Here is a 17127-nt window from a genome sequence, read left to right as displayed (position 1 = left end):
CATTTCAAATCTTCCATTTATGTCTAAAATACTAGAAAAAGTTGTGTCCGCTCAACTGGGCTCTTTCTTGCAAGAAAATGACATCTATGAAAAGTTTCAGTCTGGATTCAGGGACGCATCATAGCACAGAAACTGCACTCGTTAAAATCACAAATGATTTGCTTTTAGCTTCTGACCAAGGCTGTATCTCAATACTAGTTTTACTTGATCTAAGTGCTGCGTTCGATACTATAGATCATACAATACTCTTAGATCGACTACAAAATTATACTGGTGTTCAAGGACAAGCATTAAACTGGTTTAGATCATACTTATCTGACCGCTACCATTTTGTCTATTTGAATGGAGAAAAATCGATCATAACTTCAGTAAACTATGGAGTGCCGCAAGGATCTGTGTTAGGCCCTCTGTTATTCTCAATATATATGATGCCACTTGGAAATATTATTAGGAAACATGGAATTAGTTTCCATTGTTATGCTGATGACACTCAAATCTATATTTCATCAAGGCCGGATGAAAACGCTAAATTATCCAAATTGACAGAGTGTGTTAAAGATATAAAAGATTGGATGACTCGTAATTTTCTTTTATTAAATCCAGACAAAACAGAGGTAATACTTATCGGTTCAAAAAACCGCCCACAAAACCTCTCACAATACAACTTTAACATTGTAGGATGACCTGTTACTTTATCCTCTACAGTAAAAGACCTGGGTGTTATACTCGATTGTCTTTTGAAAATCATATTTCATATGTTACAAGAACAGCCTTTTTCCACCTTAGAAACATTGCTAAGCTACGTAATATGCTATCAGTTTCTGATGCAGAAAAGTTAGTTCATGCATTCATGACCTCGAGACTAGATTACTGTAATGCTTTATTAGCTGGTTGTCCTGCATCCTCAATAAACAAGCTACAGTTAGTCCAAAATGCAGCTGCTAGAGTTCTTACTAGATCAAGAAAATATGATCATATAACACCGATTTTATCATCACTGCATTGGTTACCTATAAAGTTCCGTATTAATTACAAGGTATTGCTACTGACTTATAAAGCCCTAAACGGCTTAGCTCCAGTCTATTTAACGGATCTTCTATCGCCCTATAATCCATCGCGCTCTTTAAGATCACTAAATTCAAGGCTTTTGGTCATACCTAGGATATCCAGATCCACCAAAGAAGGGAGAGCATTTTCACATTTGGCTCCGAAACTCTGGAATAGTCTTCCTGATACTGTTTGTTGCTCGGACTCGCTCTCCCAGTTTAAAACTAGATTAAAGACGCATCTTTTCGGCCAGGCATTCATATAATATTTTTAATCTTACAGTTCAAACTACAATCCGGCCTCTAGTTCATAAATGCCAGAGGAGAACTGGCCCCGACTGAGCCTGGGTTCTCCCAAGGTTTTTTTTTTTCTCCATTAGGTCACTTGATGGAGTTTTTTCGGTTCCTTGCCACTGTTGCCTTTGGCTTGCTCAGTTGGGGATATTTTGGGGATATTTAATTTTATTTTATCAATCAATAAATTCCACTAGAAACAAACCTTGTTGTATTATTTTATTTTAATTTAATACTGTGAAGCTGCTTTGATACAATCTGTATTGTGAAAAGCGCTATACAAATATACTTGATTTGATTTGATTTGACATAAACACTCAGTCAGCTACACTGTTTACATATTATAGTTTGGTTCCAGAACGTGATAAATCCATTTTGATTAATTTGAGTGAAAATGGGTTTTCTTTACCAAGAAAGTGGCGAGATGAAAACCACTATTTTCTGTTTCAGACTTTCACATAGCATCTTTAGGTTATAATAACATAAATAAATAAAAAAAATCAAATCCAGATTTTGATTTTCAAAGATTTATTATAAAAACTGATTATTTTCCCCCAAAAATGCAATAAATTCATGACACTTTTTTCAAAATGCAATTAATCCATTGAAACAATATAAAAGTATTTTTTTATCATATTGAAACTGTTGAAATCAGCCATCGCTAAGAAATATATCCTGAACTTTTTTGACGGCGATCAGCTCACAAAAACTGATTTTGCACGGGCACTTTGCACTGCTCCCTGAATCAACGCGCTTATTCATTTGTGGATGTTAACTGAATCTGAAAGTCAGCTATAATGTTTACTTCTGTATATTATATTTCATTCTGGTGCGCTTAACGTTATCGCTACTGTGTAATAGTAGCCTATGCTATTCACCAACTAAACATATACTACTCAATGCGTTCACAGTCTCTTTCACGGCCATCATTTGTAGTTGCCTAGTCACAAACTGTTTGCTCAAGCATAGTGTTTTCTCAGAGTTCACTGTGTGCTTTCTACCATGCACAAATAAAAATGTCACTGAACTTTTGCTGTGTAATTGTAACAATGAGCACTCAAACACACACAATAACTTTGCACGGGCATTTTCCACTAGTGTAGAATAATCGCTTGTGGCTCAGTGACCCTATGCCTGGCTGCTGTTGTCTCTCTGAAGATCAATGTCTCTGTCCCTGTCTCTTTTGATTTTATCACTTCCCTCAGCATCAGGCTTATCTGTATTAAACTACAATCACATTTAAAATAAGTCAAAAGGCTAAAATCACTGAAAATATATTTAAACAATCAAAAGAAAAGAAAACTGAACTGAATAAAAAAGAATTCCTTCAATGTAAGTCACATACATACATATAAGGATAAAAGACTGCGGTGATGTGGTTTCTCCACCTCATGGATCTTCATGTGAAGCTTCAGGCGAGTTTTAATAGAGAAACTCTTTCCGCACTGATCACACGTGTGCAGCTTCTCTCTGCGGTGGATCCTCTCATGTCTTTTCAGAGTTGCTGACACACTGAATCTCTTGTTGCAGTGTGAACACTTGAAAGGTTTCTCTCCAGTGTGGATCCTCTCATGTGTTTTCAGATTGGCTGACTGACTGAATCTCTCGTTGCAGTGTGAACACATGTAAGGTTTCTCTCCAGTGTGGATCCTCTCATGTCTTTTCAGATGTGCTGACTGACTGAATCTCTCGTTGCAGTGTGAACACATGTAAGGTTTCTCTCCAGAGTGGATCCTCTCATGTGTTTTCAGATTTGCTGACACACTGAATCTCTCGTTGCAGTGTGAACACATGTAAGGTTTCTCTCCAGTGTGGATCCTCATGTGAATATCAAGATGGTTTTTGTGTGAGAATCTCTTTTCACATTTTTCACACATGAACGGCTTTTCTCCGGTGTGGATTTTCATGTGACTCTTAAGGTTTGATGATTGCGTGAAACTCTTCCCACATTGATCACATGTGAACGGCTTCTCTCCAGTGTGAACTCTCATGTGATGCTCAAGATAATGTTTGTGTGAGAATCTCTTTTCACACTGATCACACTTGAACAGCTTCTCTCCGGTGTGGATCCTCATGTGACTCTTGAGGTGAGATGATTTTGTGAAACTCTTCCCGCACTGATCACATGAGTGCGGCTTCTCTCCAGTGTGGATTTTCATGTGTCCGTTAAGGCATGCTAATTGTGTGAAGCCCGTCCCGCACTGATCACACGTGAACGGCCTCTCTCCGGTGTGGATCCTCATGTGAACATCAAGACTATGTTCGTTCCTGAAACTCTTTCCACATTGATCACATGTGAATGGTTTCTGTCCGGTGTGGATCCTCATGTGTCTCTTGAGGTGAGCTGAATTTGTGAAACTCTTCCAGCACTGATCACATGTGAACAGCTTCTCTCCAGTGTGAACTCTCATGTGACTCTTAAGGTGAGCTGATTGTGTGAAACTCTTCCCGCACTGATCACATGAGTGCGGCTTCTCTCCAGTGTGGATCCTCATGTGTCTGTTAAGGTGAGCTAATTGTCTGAAGCCCGTCCCGCACTGATCACATGTGAACGGCTTCTCTCCGGTGTGGATCCTCATGTGTCTCTTGAGGGTAGCTGATTGTGTGAAACTCTTCCCGCACTGATCACATGAGTGCGGTTTCTCTCCAGTGTGGATTTTCATGTGTCCGTTAAGGTATGCTAACTGTGTGAAGCCCGTCCCGCATTGTTCACACGTGAACGGCCTCTCTCCAGTGTGGATCCTCATGTGAACATCAAGACTATATTTGTTTGTGAAACTCTTTCCACACTGAGTGCAGAGGAAAGATTTCTCTGCTCTGTTTTTCTGTAAAATTGTCTTTTTCTTCTTTGAGCGACTCAACATTTTTTCTCCAGGCTTGATATTCTGTTCCTCCTCCACTTCACTCAGTTCTTCACTCTCCTCGCTCTCTTCCATCAGGTCTGAAATGAAAGAAAAAGTCAGTAAATATTCTAATTATTATTATTTTAAACATTACAGGCACAAATCCCATGTTTGTGTAGTGCGACCTACACATTGATTTGATCAACAACACAATTATCTAGCATAAACTCAACATTAAAAAATAGACAATAGTGCCATGATTTTGGCTCCAACTTTTAAAATGAAGCCTTTTCATTATTGAGGGACGGTCACACTAGACCTTTCACCCCATTGACTTCTATTGATATGTATGTGAATGTGGGACACGAGAAACACAAGCTCAGTGTCTGTAGAAATCTGTTGACTAGATGCTGCATTAGTGGAGAATAACAGTATGTTTGAACTTCTAACATTTGTGTGCAAACTCACAATAACAACAGAACCATGTGCTTTTGTAAAATAATGAAAGCAGTCAGATGCACTTTCTGTCGTCTCGGTCTCGTGAATTGCAGCACATCACAAAAATGAGCCGAAACTCAGCGTATAAGCGACTTGCCTCTCAGACATGAGAAATACCAGCACATTTATCATCATTACGTTTGTCAATGCGCTGCAGCAAACTTTATGTGTGCGCTTGATCACTGATTAGGCTGTGTTATAGGCAATTTATTGATAATAATTGAATTTATTGATCAAATGTAAGAATGATATGAATAATGATGCATAGATTTAATAACATTAAAAAACGGCATTTATAAAGGTAATTAATGCCCTGGGATAAACATCAAAAATATGCATATAGTAACTTTTTTTTAGTCATGAACAAGTGAATAACTGAATTACTTGTCTGAAGGACAAGAACATGAGAAGGCTTTAGTGTTGAGCCCTGACTATGAATAACTTGAGAAATACAACTTCATCAGTAACTATAAATCTGAGTGATGCTTACAACCCTGTCAGCCATTCTGGAAGGTTCATTACACTACAATGAAATAAACTATATTGAAAAAGGTCTACAATTCTGGAAACGTTGCAAATTAGGAACCATATATTAAAAATATATAAAATAAACCAGTTAAAAGAAAATATTTAGTTTGACCTGATGTTGACAATCAATAAGAATTTTTGGTAATGCTTTAGATTACAGCCCGGAAAGTACTGCGTAATTAAAGCGATTTTAAAGTGTAACTTTTGTTAATTACAGTCTACCTATAAAGTACTTACATGTAAGTATAAGGGAACAATATGTAAAGTTTGGGGAAAAAAGGGGTAACAACCAGGAGAATTAAAAAATTATTTATACTGTAAGTATTCCAGAACTGAGGGGTAGGCCTACTTATTCTACTATTATGATACAACAATCTTACATTTGGGAGCAATTCAGCAAGAACATACATCAGTAGTACCTTGTAATAACATTTGTAATAATGTTTTTTATTTTTTATTACAGGGTACATATCTATGCATTTATACAGTATTTTTTTTTTAACAAAAGTGCACTGAAATATATAAATATTGGGGAAAGATATTGATTCATGTAGTGGTGCTTGTTACCCTTTTGTTACATGTAGTCATGTGTTCCTAAAAGTTCAGCATCAAACAGCACATACTGCAATAACTGTAGTAATCCATACGACAATGGATGCATCAATGACTATGGCTGCAGACCAACTGTAATAAGTTGTTTTTTCAAATAAAGGTTTCCGATCAGTGATATTAGATTGTGTATGTATTTTTACACCCTGTAACTACATGAAACAAGAGGGTAACAAGCACCACTTACCCTGTAACTACATTGAACAAATGTATATTTCCCAGTATTTAAAACAAAAATTGCAATAGTTTTAGCTTTACTTGCCTTGAAACATGTAAGCCCAAACTTAAACATCTGCACTTTTACTATAAAAAATAAAAAAAACGGTATAAATGCATAGATATGTAGAATTTAAAAGGCCTATACAGTATGTATTGTATGTACAGTATGTATGTATGTACTTACATGCAAATACTTTATAGTTACACTATAATTACCGAAAGTTACGCTGTAAATTCATCTTAATTACGCAGTTCTTTCCGGGTTGTAATCTAAAGCGTTACCTCTTTGTTCTTCAGGATCTTCAGTGTGTTTCATCCTGCAGGGTTCTGGATCTCTCATGTTCTCTCTGTCCTCTTTAATAAACTCAGTCTGTGCAGATTTCAGCTCTTCCTGATGCTCTGATGCTCGTCTTCACTTGCAGCTGATGGGAAATTTTCAGCATTTATTGGTGAACTGCTGTGGGAGGAGCTTCACTGACCATGTGACTGTTGTGGGAGGAGCTTCACTGACCATGTGACTGCTGTGGGAGGAGCTTCACTGATGATGTGCTTCCAGTGGGAGGAGCTGATCTGCCAAAATAAAAAATATATCAGTTACTGAGTTTGTTTTTATACTAATTGTAACATCTAAGCATTTCTGTCTCTCTACTGCAAAGTACCTGATGCTAATTCACAAATTCAATGTATGTATTTGAAAACAGATTTTCAACATTTGTTGTTTATTAAGGGTTGATGTATTTAGGGGAGGAGGACAAAAGTCTATTTCTATTTCAAGTGTGGTGACTGTTTAAGAATGTATGGGTCAGATTTTGACTGATGACCAGCACTCTTTCCCCTCTTTCACACATTTGGTAGAAGACTCAGATATATTGCCTTTCTATTTGTTCTCTCTCTCTGAAATTGCAAGTTTACTCTACGGTGCCGTGAGAAGCAACGGGCGAATAATGCCACTTTCTCTAGTCAAGGCCAGTAGGCCTGGAAAGAGTCTAGATGTAGGTCTGCACAATATATCGAAATATCGCAAATGTACATGTCATGATATGCATATCGCAACGGCAATCTGAATAACTTTTTCTTGTTTACATTAAAGTTAAAATGACATTGTCACATTTGTGACTTTACTTTTTATGTAATGCTAAAACACTGCTGTTCACTTCCAGAAGTTGTCGCGATGCTTTGTTTTCCCAGAAAGAATGTGAAATGTTATATAATTTTCTATTTTTAAACATTTGCAAATATGATTTAAATTGATTTCAAAACAATTTTTTGTATCGCATATCGAATATTACATTATTAACAAGATATCGCATATCACATATTTCTTCAATATTGTGCAGCCCTAATCAGATGGCCATATTATGGGATGCTGAGGAAGACTAATGTGGATGAAGATGAACCGGAAAATGTACATATATGATGAAAGGAAGAAGGAGGCCTTATGATTATGTTCATTTGTTTATCCAATAAATTCTGAAAGTCTTTGTTCAATGATAAATGAATATGTTTGATTTTACTGAATAAATACTCTGTTTTGCTTGCAGCTCCTCTTTGTGGCTCTCTGAGATATGTTTCAGTTGTAAGAGAGACTACCCTGGAGACAAATAAATAAATTTTATTTCATTTTTATCATTGATTGCCTGACTTTCATTCTATGGGTGAATTTCCACCACACTAGAAATAATGGTCAGAAAAACAGTTGAAAGCATGAAGAGAAAATAAATGTAGACGTTTGTACTCAGTCTGTTGACACCAATGAAATGAGCTTTAAGTGGCAATTTACAGGAGACTGAAGACATCAGCATAATCAATGAGCTGAAAACAGGAACTATAGATGTGCAATTGTAGGGCTGAATGAATATGGGTTAAACTCTTTACTGCCCTAGTACAGCCATTATCCCTTTAAAAGTATACGTGTGAATTAAACGTGGCACAATGGCCTTCATCATCATCACATTATGCTAATGCTCTGAATCTGATATGAGGGAATCATCATTATGCTGATTGAGGACTGTTGGGATCCAGTGTCGCTTACACCTCTAATACACATCTGTGCCATTTGCTTCACACAACACACATGCTTCTTCCCACAACATACTATTGATCTACTGTGTGTTCTAACATGTAACTATGTCATGTTTGCTCTCATCTGACAGCTTATAAACTGAACAGAATTGTGGTGAATAGAAATATTATAGTATAGGAATGTACAATCTCAGTACTACAGCTGAACATGCATTGAGGAGAACATGTTAAAGTATTTCTCGCTCTCTTGATCACCAGCCATTTGCCTTCAGGTTCATGGTCTTTTGGTTTCATGTGAGTTGGTTTTAGTGTTGGTATTCTACTCATGTTTAACAAAGCCTTGCTCACGGGATAAGAAGAAAACAAACAATTTGTTGTTCCATTATACTGTCTGTATATTTAAGCGTGACGTTATAAACAACTTTGTCTGCTTTAAAGCCTTTAAGAAACTTTCTTATTACTGATCATGTTTAAAGCTAAAGTGATTATAACTTTCATTATTCTGGATAAATCCTTTATTTTTCTATCAGTTCCAAGAAAGACTTTACTGTAAAAGAAGAGGAGGTTAGAGAATAACTCAATAGAACTTTCCATTGCAACAAACGCACCCAGTGACAGGGGGGTGACAGGGTTAATTTAGTGATAACAATGAATTAATAAAGCAGTCATTTGCCAGGTTAGGTGTTCATATATCTCTGAAAATATGCGATTTAAAAAGCCCATTTCGAGTCTTGACTCAATTTCAACCAAATACATAACGTTAGCAAACTGTTACTGCGGTTATGGGATAGCTTACATTAACGTTACAGCACCTATTATCGTTGACATTAGCTCACTTTAACGTTAATAAAAACCTTTTCTACTTTACCTCTCTGGATCTTTGGGGAATCTATGAAATGCTAGTTGATTGGTTGTACACTGGTAGTTGTTGCAGTTGATGGCAGAACACTGTTTTCTTTGTTTCCAATTATTTCCAGACATAATGTTAATGCTGTATACGGTAGTTGTGCTAACGGTAAAGCCGTTGGTTCAGTCCAAAATGGTGACAGCAACGCCATCTAGCGATTGTTGTCAAAACTGCAACGGAGTTTCGCCTCTTGGTACTTCTATACTCGGGTCTCTCTCGAAATTAAACATTTCAGGGTAAAAACACATCATACAGCTGATAATAGGCCTACTTTATATGTTGCTGCGTGTCATCCACACAAATCACAAAAGAAAAAACTAACAAATAGACTTTGTTGCTTCAAAGACACAGCATGCCTTGCTGAATTCACCTTACAATAACACAAGGTTGATCGCGAATGAAAGAGCTCTGTTTCTGCTGCTCACTCCCATTCTTTCATGGCATGAATGCATTTCATCAACAGTTCATGTTGTCACAGTAGTCGATTGTCGAGTTCACCCGCGTGATCATAGGTAACTAAGCAACAGTGGAGAACTCGACAATCGACTACTGTGGACTTCGACCGAAAACAGGATGTAAATACAGGTATGTGCGCTGGCTGAATTAACATCACTTTTATTCATATCTTTCACATCTACTGCAGTCAGATTCACCGTGTTTACTCTGAAGGAATCATCTAACATGGCTGGGCACTTGTAATGACACATCAAGGATGTTAAGAGGCTAAAAGCAGGTTTAAAATTTGCCCCATTTAAGTCAACAGGGTGCAAATTTTAAAAAGAGGATAACACGGTGTAAGTTAGGCAACACCGATTTTTGTCGTTGTTCTCTGTACTGACAGCACTCCAAATTTACAAAAAAAATGAGCTCAATGTTAAAATTGACCGGAGTTCTCCTTTTAACAAGCTTGCACATTTCCATGTTTGTCAGCCTGGGCTCCCACCATGTCTAGGGCACGATCTATTTGAGGGTGTTGTTTCTTATGACCTTGCTTTGTTTGTTGGTCGTTTAGTTGAGGAGAAGCTTTTTACATACTTGCAATTAAATCGATGCAAAAATCAGTTCAAAATCCAAAGGAAATGGGGGGCGCTAGAGAGCAGCACATGGAGTAGGACGCGTTTTCACTTAGCTCCGTCACACTTGACGAAATAAATCATCTAAAACTTCGTTATTCCTGCAAAATTTGATAGTTGTGCATAATTAACGCGTCAATGATGAACAAATCTAAAAAGGCTATCAAAAAGGCTCCGTCGCCGGCTGCCGATACCGTGGAAGGCAACCCTGCAAGTCCGAAGTTGGCTGTTACAAACACGTGCGGTCAAGGTAACGTTAACTCCGTTAGTATGGCCACAGACATCGATGTTTCTCAAACTCTGGAGGGTGAAGACGAGCCTTCACCTAGGGCTATTCTTTCGGCCATTAGAAAAATGGACAGCTCCATGACTACCAGATTTAATGACTTGGAGGCTTCCCTGTCAGGAGTGAAGTCAACACTAGCGGCCAACTCGTCCCGTATCGTTGACCTGGAAGAGGCTAGCACTGACTATGAGCGCCGCATCTCTCAGCTGGAGCAGCTTTGCTCCAATTTATCACAGGAGAATACGTCTTTGAAGTCTAAGGTAACGGACTTAGAGGCCAGATCCCGCAGGCAAAATATCAAGATCGCAGGTCTTCCTGAAAACGTCGAGAAGGGTAACCCTACACAGTTTGTATCCGGCCTGTTACCCTCGCTGTTGGGCGAAGCTAACTTTCCGCGTGGCGTAAAGGTTGACCGAGCTCACCGCATTGGCCCCATCGTGAACAACAGGCCGCGAGTTATGATTGCCAGGATTCATCATGATACTGTTAAGACTGAAATACTGCGGCTTGCCCGTAACCAAAGTCCGCTTTCTTTCGACGGGGGTCGAATCAGTATCTTCCCGGATTTTCCAGCAGAGGTGTCCTCCCAACGGAAGCAGTTTGACGGTGCACGGGAGAAACTAAGAGCTAAAGGAATAAAATATGGTCTGTTGTATCCTGCCCGTCTCATCTTCACTCATGAGAAATCGAAGAAAATATTCTCGTCCCCGCAGGAGGCCGAATCATACATTGACAATCTCTCACGGTGATGGATCGCGAAGCAGATTAACGTTACGGTACATCATGGTAAGACACTGATCCTAGCTACGTTACCGATGGCCTGCGCAATCCATGGACTTGTTCCTTTTGTCATTAAGGACTAAAAAATGACCAGGACAGTAATGTCTGAAGATTGTTCATGTGTTTATGCTTTTGTGTTTGGTTATAGGTAACGTTATACAGAATGTGCATTCGTTTATTTATACGCGAAGTTTTTTTTCCCTTACTATTACGAGTGGAGACGGAGCTGTGTGTTGTTGTTAGGTTAGGTTAAAAGCAGTTAAGTCGTCGATCGATTTTTGCTTTCTTTTTCGCTTCATCCTTTTTCCCCTCCTCTTTGTGTCCCGTTCGGCTGTCCCACGTTTAAATGGGGTATTTTGATTCTCGCGGGGGTTCGAGATGCGAGTTTATTGGGTTAAACTTATGCCAGCTTATTTTTGTGTTTATTCGTTTTTTTGTTTTTTTTGCACATCTAACAATGCCTGTACTTAATTGTCACTTATTTTACCCTGTGGTTTACCCCAAACTACACTTAAATGAGCTCCCTTAAGAAGCATTTGAATATTCTGAGCTGGAATGTGCGTGGTTTAAACGATACTGTTAAAAGATCTAAAGTCTTCGCGCATTTAAATTCTTTGCATGCAGACATATTGTTCCTACAAGAGACTCATATTAAGCATTCCTGTGCTCACAGACTTAGATTTAGGTGGATAGGCCAAATGTACCACTCAACTTTCTCTTCGAAGGCCCGTGGTGTGTCTATATTAATACGCAAGAATATTCCTTTTCAACATTTGTCCACTAAACAGGATATCAATGGTCGTTATCTTATTGTGACTGGCACAATTTTAGAGAAACATGTTACATTTGTGAACTTATACGCTCCTAATTTCGATGACCCACATTTTTTCCGATCTGTTTTTAATATCATTCCTGATGTCAACTCCACTCATCTTATTATTGGAGGGGATTTCAATTGCATCTTGGATCCTTTTATGGATAGGCACTCCCCCAGCCCTCCCAAACCTTCTAATTCAGCTACTGTTCTTAATAATCTCATTCACTCACTTAATATACTTGATATTTGGAGGCTTCAGCACCCTACTGACAAAGACTATTCTTTTTTTTCTAATGTTCATAATTCATACACAAGGATTTACTATTTTTTAACAGATTTCAAGTTAACCTCCAAGATCTTATCCTCTAAATATCATAATATTCTAATATCTGATCACTCCCCGGTTTCTATTGCAGTAGACTTTGGGATTGAAAACTCCCCTTACTCTTGGCGTTTTAATCCCACTCTATTAAATGAGGACCGTTTTAAGGAAACTTTTGCCACTCATATTGCTGAATTTTTTACTTTGAATGATAAGGGGGATGTGTCTGATTCAACATTATGGGAAGCTCTTAAAGCTGTCATTAGAGGCCAAATTATAGCTTTTCAAGCAGAATTGAAAAAGCAGAGGGGCAAAAGACTTTCAGAAATTGAGACAGAGCTGCCAGTGCTAGAGCATCAGTTCAAGCTCACATCGTCCAATTTAACTTTGGCGAGTATTATGAAGCTAAAATATGAATATAATACACTCTTATCTGCCCAAATTAGTACCCTTTTATCAAAGATAAAGCAGAGACAATTTGAATTAGGTGACAAACCCAACCGCTTGTTAGCTCGTCAACTTAGGGGCATACAAGCTAGTAGAGCCATAAAAACCATCAAGCTTAAATCCGGGGCCTTGACCAACAAACCAACAGAAATAAATAATGTATTCCGGGAATTCTATCAGGAATTATATTCCTCTCAAAGTACTGTAGGCTCAGTTGATATTACAAAATTCCTCCGCTCCCTAGGACTTCCTAAAATCAGTGAAGATGCGAGGGAAAACTTAAATTCAGACATCACATTGGAAGAAGTCTTTACAGCCATTAGAAGTTTTCCCAATGGGAAAGCGGCTGGTCCAGATGGTTTTTGCATAGAATTTTATAAAGCTTTTTCTAATCAAATTGGCCCCTTGATGTTAAGGATGTTTAAAAATTCTATTGAAAACAAAAAATTACCAGAAACACTTTACTCGGCCAATATTGCACTGATTTTAAAGAAAGATAAAGATAGTACGGACCCTTCCTCTTATAGACCCATTTCTCTCCTCGGTAATGATCTTAAAATATTTACTAAAATCTTAGCAAACCGGTTAAGTAAATGTATCAGTTCAATAATACATGAAGACCAAACAGGCTTTAGGCTTTAGCGATAATTATAAGAAATCATCCGCATATTTCTCCTGTTATGATGGGGGGTGTAAAACATCAGATCTCATTATATGCGGATGATGTTCTTCTTTTTCTTTCAGATCCAGAGAGATCTCTGCCTTTCTTGTTCGACCTAATCAGGGAGTTTGGTACCCTCTCTGGATACACAATTAACTGGCAGAAAAGTGAGTTTATGCCATTATATGATACAATGGATCCAGTTTTTGTTAATAACCTCCCCTTTAGAACTGTAAGTGAATTAAAATATCTTGGTATCACTGTTCCTAGACATTTCAAAAGTTTATATGAAACAAATCACAAAGTTATGTTAGACAAACTGAAGAGTGATGTAGAGACTTGGCGAGTACTCCCTTTAACAATGATTGGTCGTGTCAACGCAATCAAAATGGTTACCTTACCCAGGTTTCTCTATTTGTTTCAAAATGTCCCAATATTTCTAACCCAATCATTTTTTAAGACACTTGATTCGGTGATCATGCCATTTATTTGGGGGTATAAAGCCCATCGTATATCTAAAGTTCATATCTGTAAAGCGAGAGATGTAGGAGGCTTAGGCCTTCCTTGTTTTCAACACTATTATTGGGCAGCCAACTTAAGGGCCTTAATGTATTGGCGTAATGCATATCCCGGGGTATTGACTACTACCGTTCCTGCATGGCTCGTTATTGAGCGGGATATTCAGGACTTCTCCCTCCCTGCTTTACTCTTTGCAGAAAATAAACCCATTAGAAAATTTAAGAACTGTAACCCTATCATTGTAAATTCTTTAAAGGTGTGGTATCAGCTTAGGAAGGTTTTTAAACTCCCTCAAACTTGTTCTCTTACTCCTATAGCCTATAACCATGCATTCCCTCCCTCGCAGACAGATACAACTTTTCTATCATGGAAAGAAAAAGGAATTGTATTGATAGGTGATTTATACATTAACAATGTATTTGCTTCTTTTGCTCAGCTTAGACAAAAGTTTGACCTACCCCCCTCTAATTTTTTCAGGTATTTACAAGTACGAAATTATGTTAAATGTAATATACCTCATTTTGAAACCTATAAACCCCCTGAGCATCTTTATTATTGTATGACCTCTGAACTTGACATGAAGGGTCTGGTTTCTAAATTTGTTGAATGCTTAAATAACTCCAGAGTTCCTCGTACACAATATTTAAAGATATCCTGGGAAAAAGACCTGGGTATAGATATTTCAGAAGATTCCTGGGCCGAGGCCCTCCGAGGTGTTAGATCTTGCTCCATCAGTTCCAATTTTCAACTGATACAATATAAAGTTGTACATAGACTGCACTACTCCCGTACAAAATTACATTCTATATATCCCTCTGTCTCACCTTTGTGTATTAAATGCAAGTCTAATGAAGGTACATTGGCTCATTTATTCTGGTTCTGTCCAAAAATATGTAAATTCTGGTCTGAGGTTTTCTGTTTTTACTCAAAGGTACTTAAAACTGATTTTCCTCATGATCCCCTTGTTGCGATATTAGGTTGGGCCCCTTCTTTAGAGATCTATAACCTTAATCAAGTCCAGCTGATACAATATGGGATGACAATAGCGAAGAAGACAATCTTGCTGACGTGGAACAAAGAGTTTGTACCTAAATTTGAGTTGTGGCTTACAGAGTTTAGCAGTGTACTATATATGGAAAAGATCAGATATGAAATTGCTGGTAAACCAAAGAAATTCTTCCGGATTTGGAAGTCCTTTATGGAATTTCTGGAAGGGGATCATGGAATTTAACAGACTGGACATATATTCTAATAGGTGTGGTACAGTAGATTATATTGCATCTTGCAGGGTGCAATAATTCTTTTTTTTTTTCATAATTGGGTAAACATTGGTATTGGCATTTTCTTTTAAGTATATTTTAATGTATGTATATGTAGAGGTTTGCAATGTGTGTATGTATACATGTATGTATGGATATGGTATGTTTCTGTGTGTATATGCACTTTTGATAGGCATTTATCATTATTGATTTTTCTTTTCTTTTTTTTCTTTTCTTTATTTTTGCTGGCATGGGGTGGGGGGTTTTTCTGTAAAAAATGTGAAAAGCTTTAAATAAAATATTTAAAAATCCAAAGGAAATGATGCAAATGACAAACCAGGGGAACTCTCCCCCGGGAGTGAGCGGTTAAGTGGACATGCTGTTCAGAATTGGTGTTTTCTCAGGATACTACCTCTCTTGATTGGTGACAAGATTAAAGATCCATGTAGAAATGAGGTATGGCTACTGATATTGCAACTGAGAGAGATAGTGGAGCTTGTCTGTGCACCAGCTGTAACAACAGGGCAGGTTGCATATCTCAAAGTTTTAATCGGAGAATACATTTGCACCAGGCAAAAGCTCTTCCCTGATAATCCCTTACGACCTAAGCATCATTACCTGTGTCATTACCCTGACCTTATACACCACTTTGGTCCACTAATTCGCCTCTGGACTTTGAGATTCGAAAGCAAGCACAGCTATTTTAAGAAGTGTGCCAGAAAACTGCACAATTTTAAAAATCTTTGCAAAACTTTGCGGTGCAGGCAGCATGTTCCCTCCAGTTTTACAGATACAGAAGGGTGTAGAATTCTATATTGATGATTACAGTGACAGGATTAGAGAGGCAGAGGCCAGTTACAATTTTGATTCACAGTCTACAGTGGCATGTAATGAAATCACAGTGAAAGGCACATTATACAGAAAGGGGATGTTTGTTTTGCTTGAAAAGCATGATGATGAACTTTATGCTGGAAGGATTATTCTAGTGGTTGTCTTACATGAGTCTGTGTACTTTGTTACAGAGAAACATACCTTTGCTAAGTTGAGAGACATTGGTGTCTATTGTGAATTAGGAGTAGCTCAAGATGATTATCTTTGTGTTAACCAAGAACATTTGCTTGACTACTATCCTCTTCCAACTTATGAGGTGTTTGACTTGCTACTAATTGCTCTTCATCATGCTTTTTCAGAGGTTTATTGAGCAATGTGTTACAGATTCATTTGAACTGAAAAGAAAATTGTACCTTTTCTCTTTCAGAAAATGAATCAAGGCATTAAGGATTTGGTGATCTCAATTTTACCAAGCATCTCAGATGAAACACTGGCACATTTGTTGGAAGTTCTGTAGGAGCTGGGAGTCGAAAACAAGGAAGACCTTATGTTGGTCGAAGAAAAAGACATTGAAAAATACTTGCGTCCAAGACAGTGCAGAAAATTGTTGGCTGCTTTTAAAAATGAAGGTAAATCTACACGGCATGGTGCTATGGACACGATCACAATTGACAAACAAGCAGACAAGATTGAGGGTTTTTAAAAACGTAGTTACATGATTACTTCAGAATTTAATCTATGACAAAACTTTATGAAAGATTTAATTCTTGTTCCAGAAATTCAGTTAAACGTAGAGGCTGTCCCCTCTCCCTCTTCATCTCAGAGCCCTTTGGGAAGCACATGCAGTCCATCCTCACACTCCTCATGCACTGAAAGCTTTGCACCACATCTTGGAAGGCCATGGCATGTTGATTTCAGAGTAAATTGGGAACGGATGCCTTCATTTCTTCAAAAATGTTTGGTAAATCAGGCAATACTGCTCCCAGTAGGCAGAAAAAACATAGTACAGGCAGTGGCAGATCAGATCTTAGAACAAGATCCTAATCCTAGTTGAGCAACATGCCACAGTATAGTTCGGGGCATCATTAGAGAGTTTCCTAAATGTTTTGCAGATATAGGCAAAACAGGAGATATTATTAGAGATGGCTGCCAGTCCCTCCTTCAAC

The sequence above is a fragment of the Rutilus rutilus genome (genome assembly GCF_951802725.1).
Source record: "Rutilus rutilus genome assembly, chromosome: 6".
In the NCBI taxonomy this organism is placed as follows: domain Eukaryota; kingdom Metazoa; phylum Chordata; class Actinopteri; order Cypriniformes; family Leuciscidae; genus Rutilus; species Rutilus rutilus.
Note: the sequence above shows the minus strand (reverse complement) of the source record.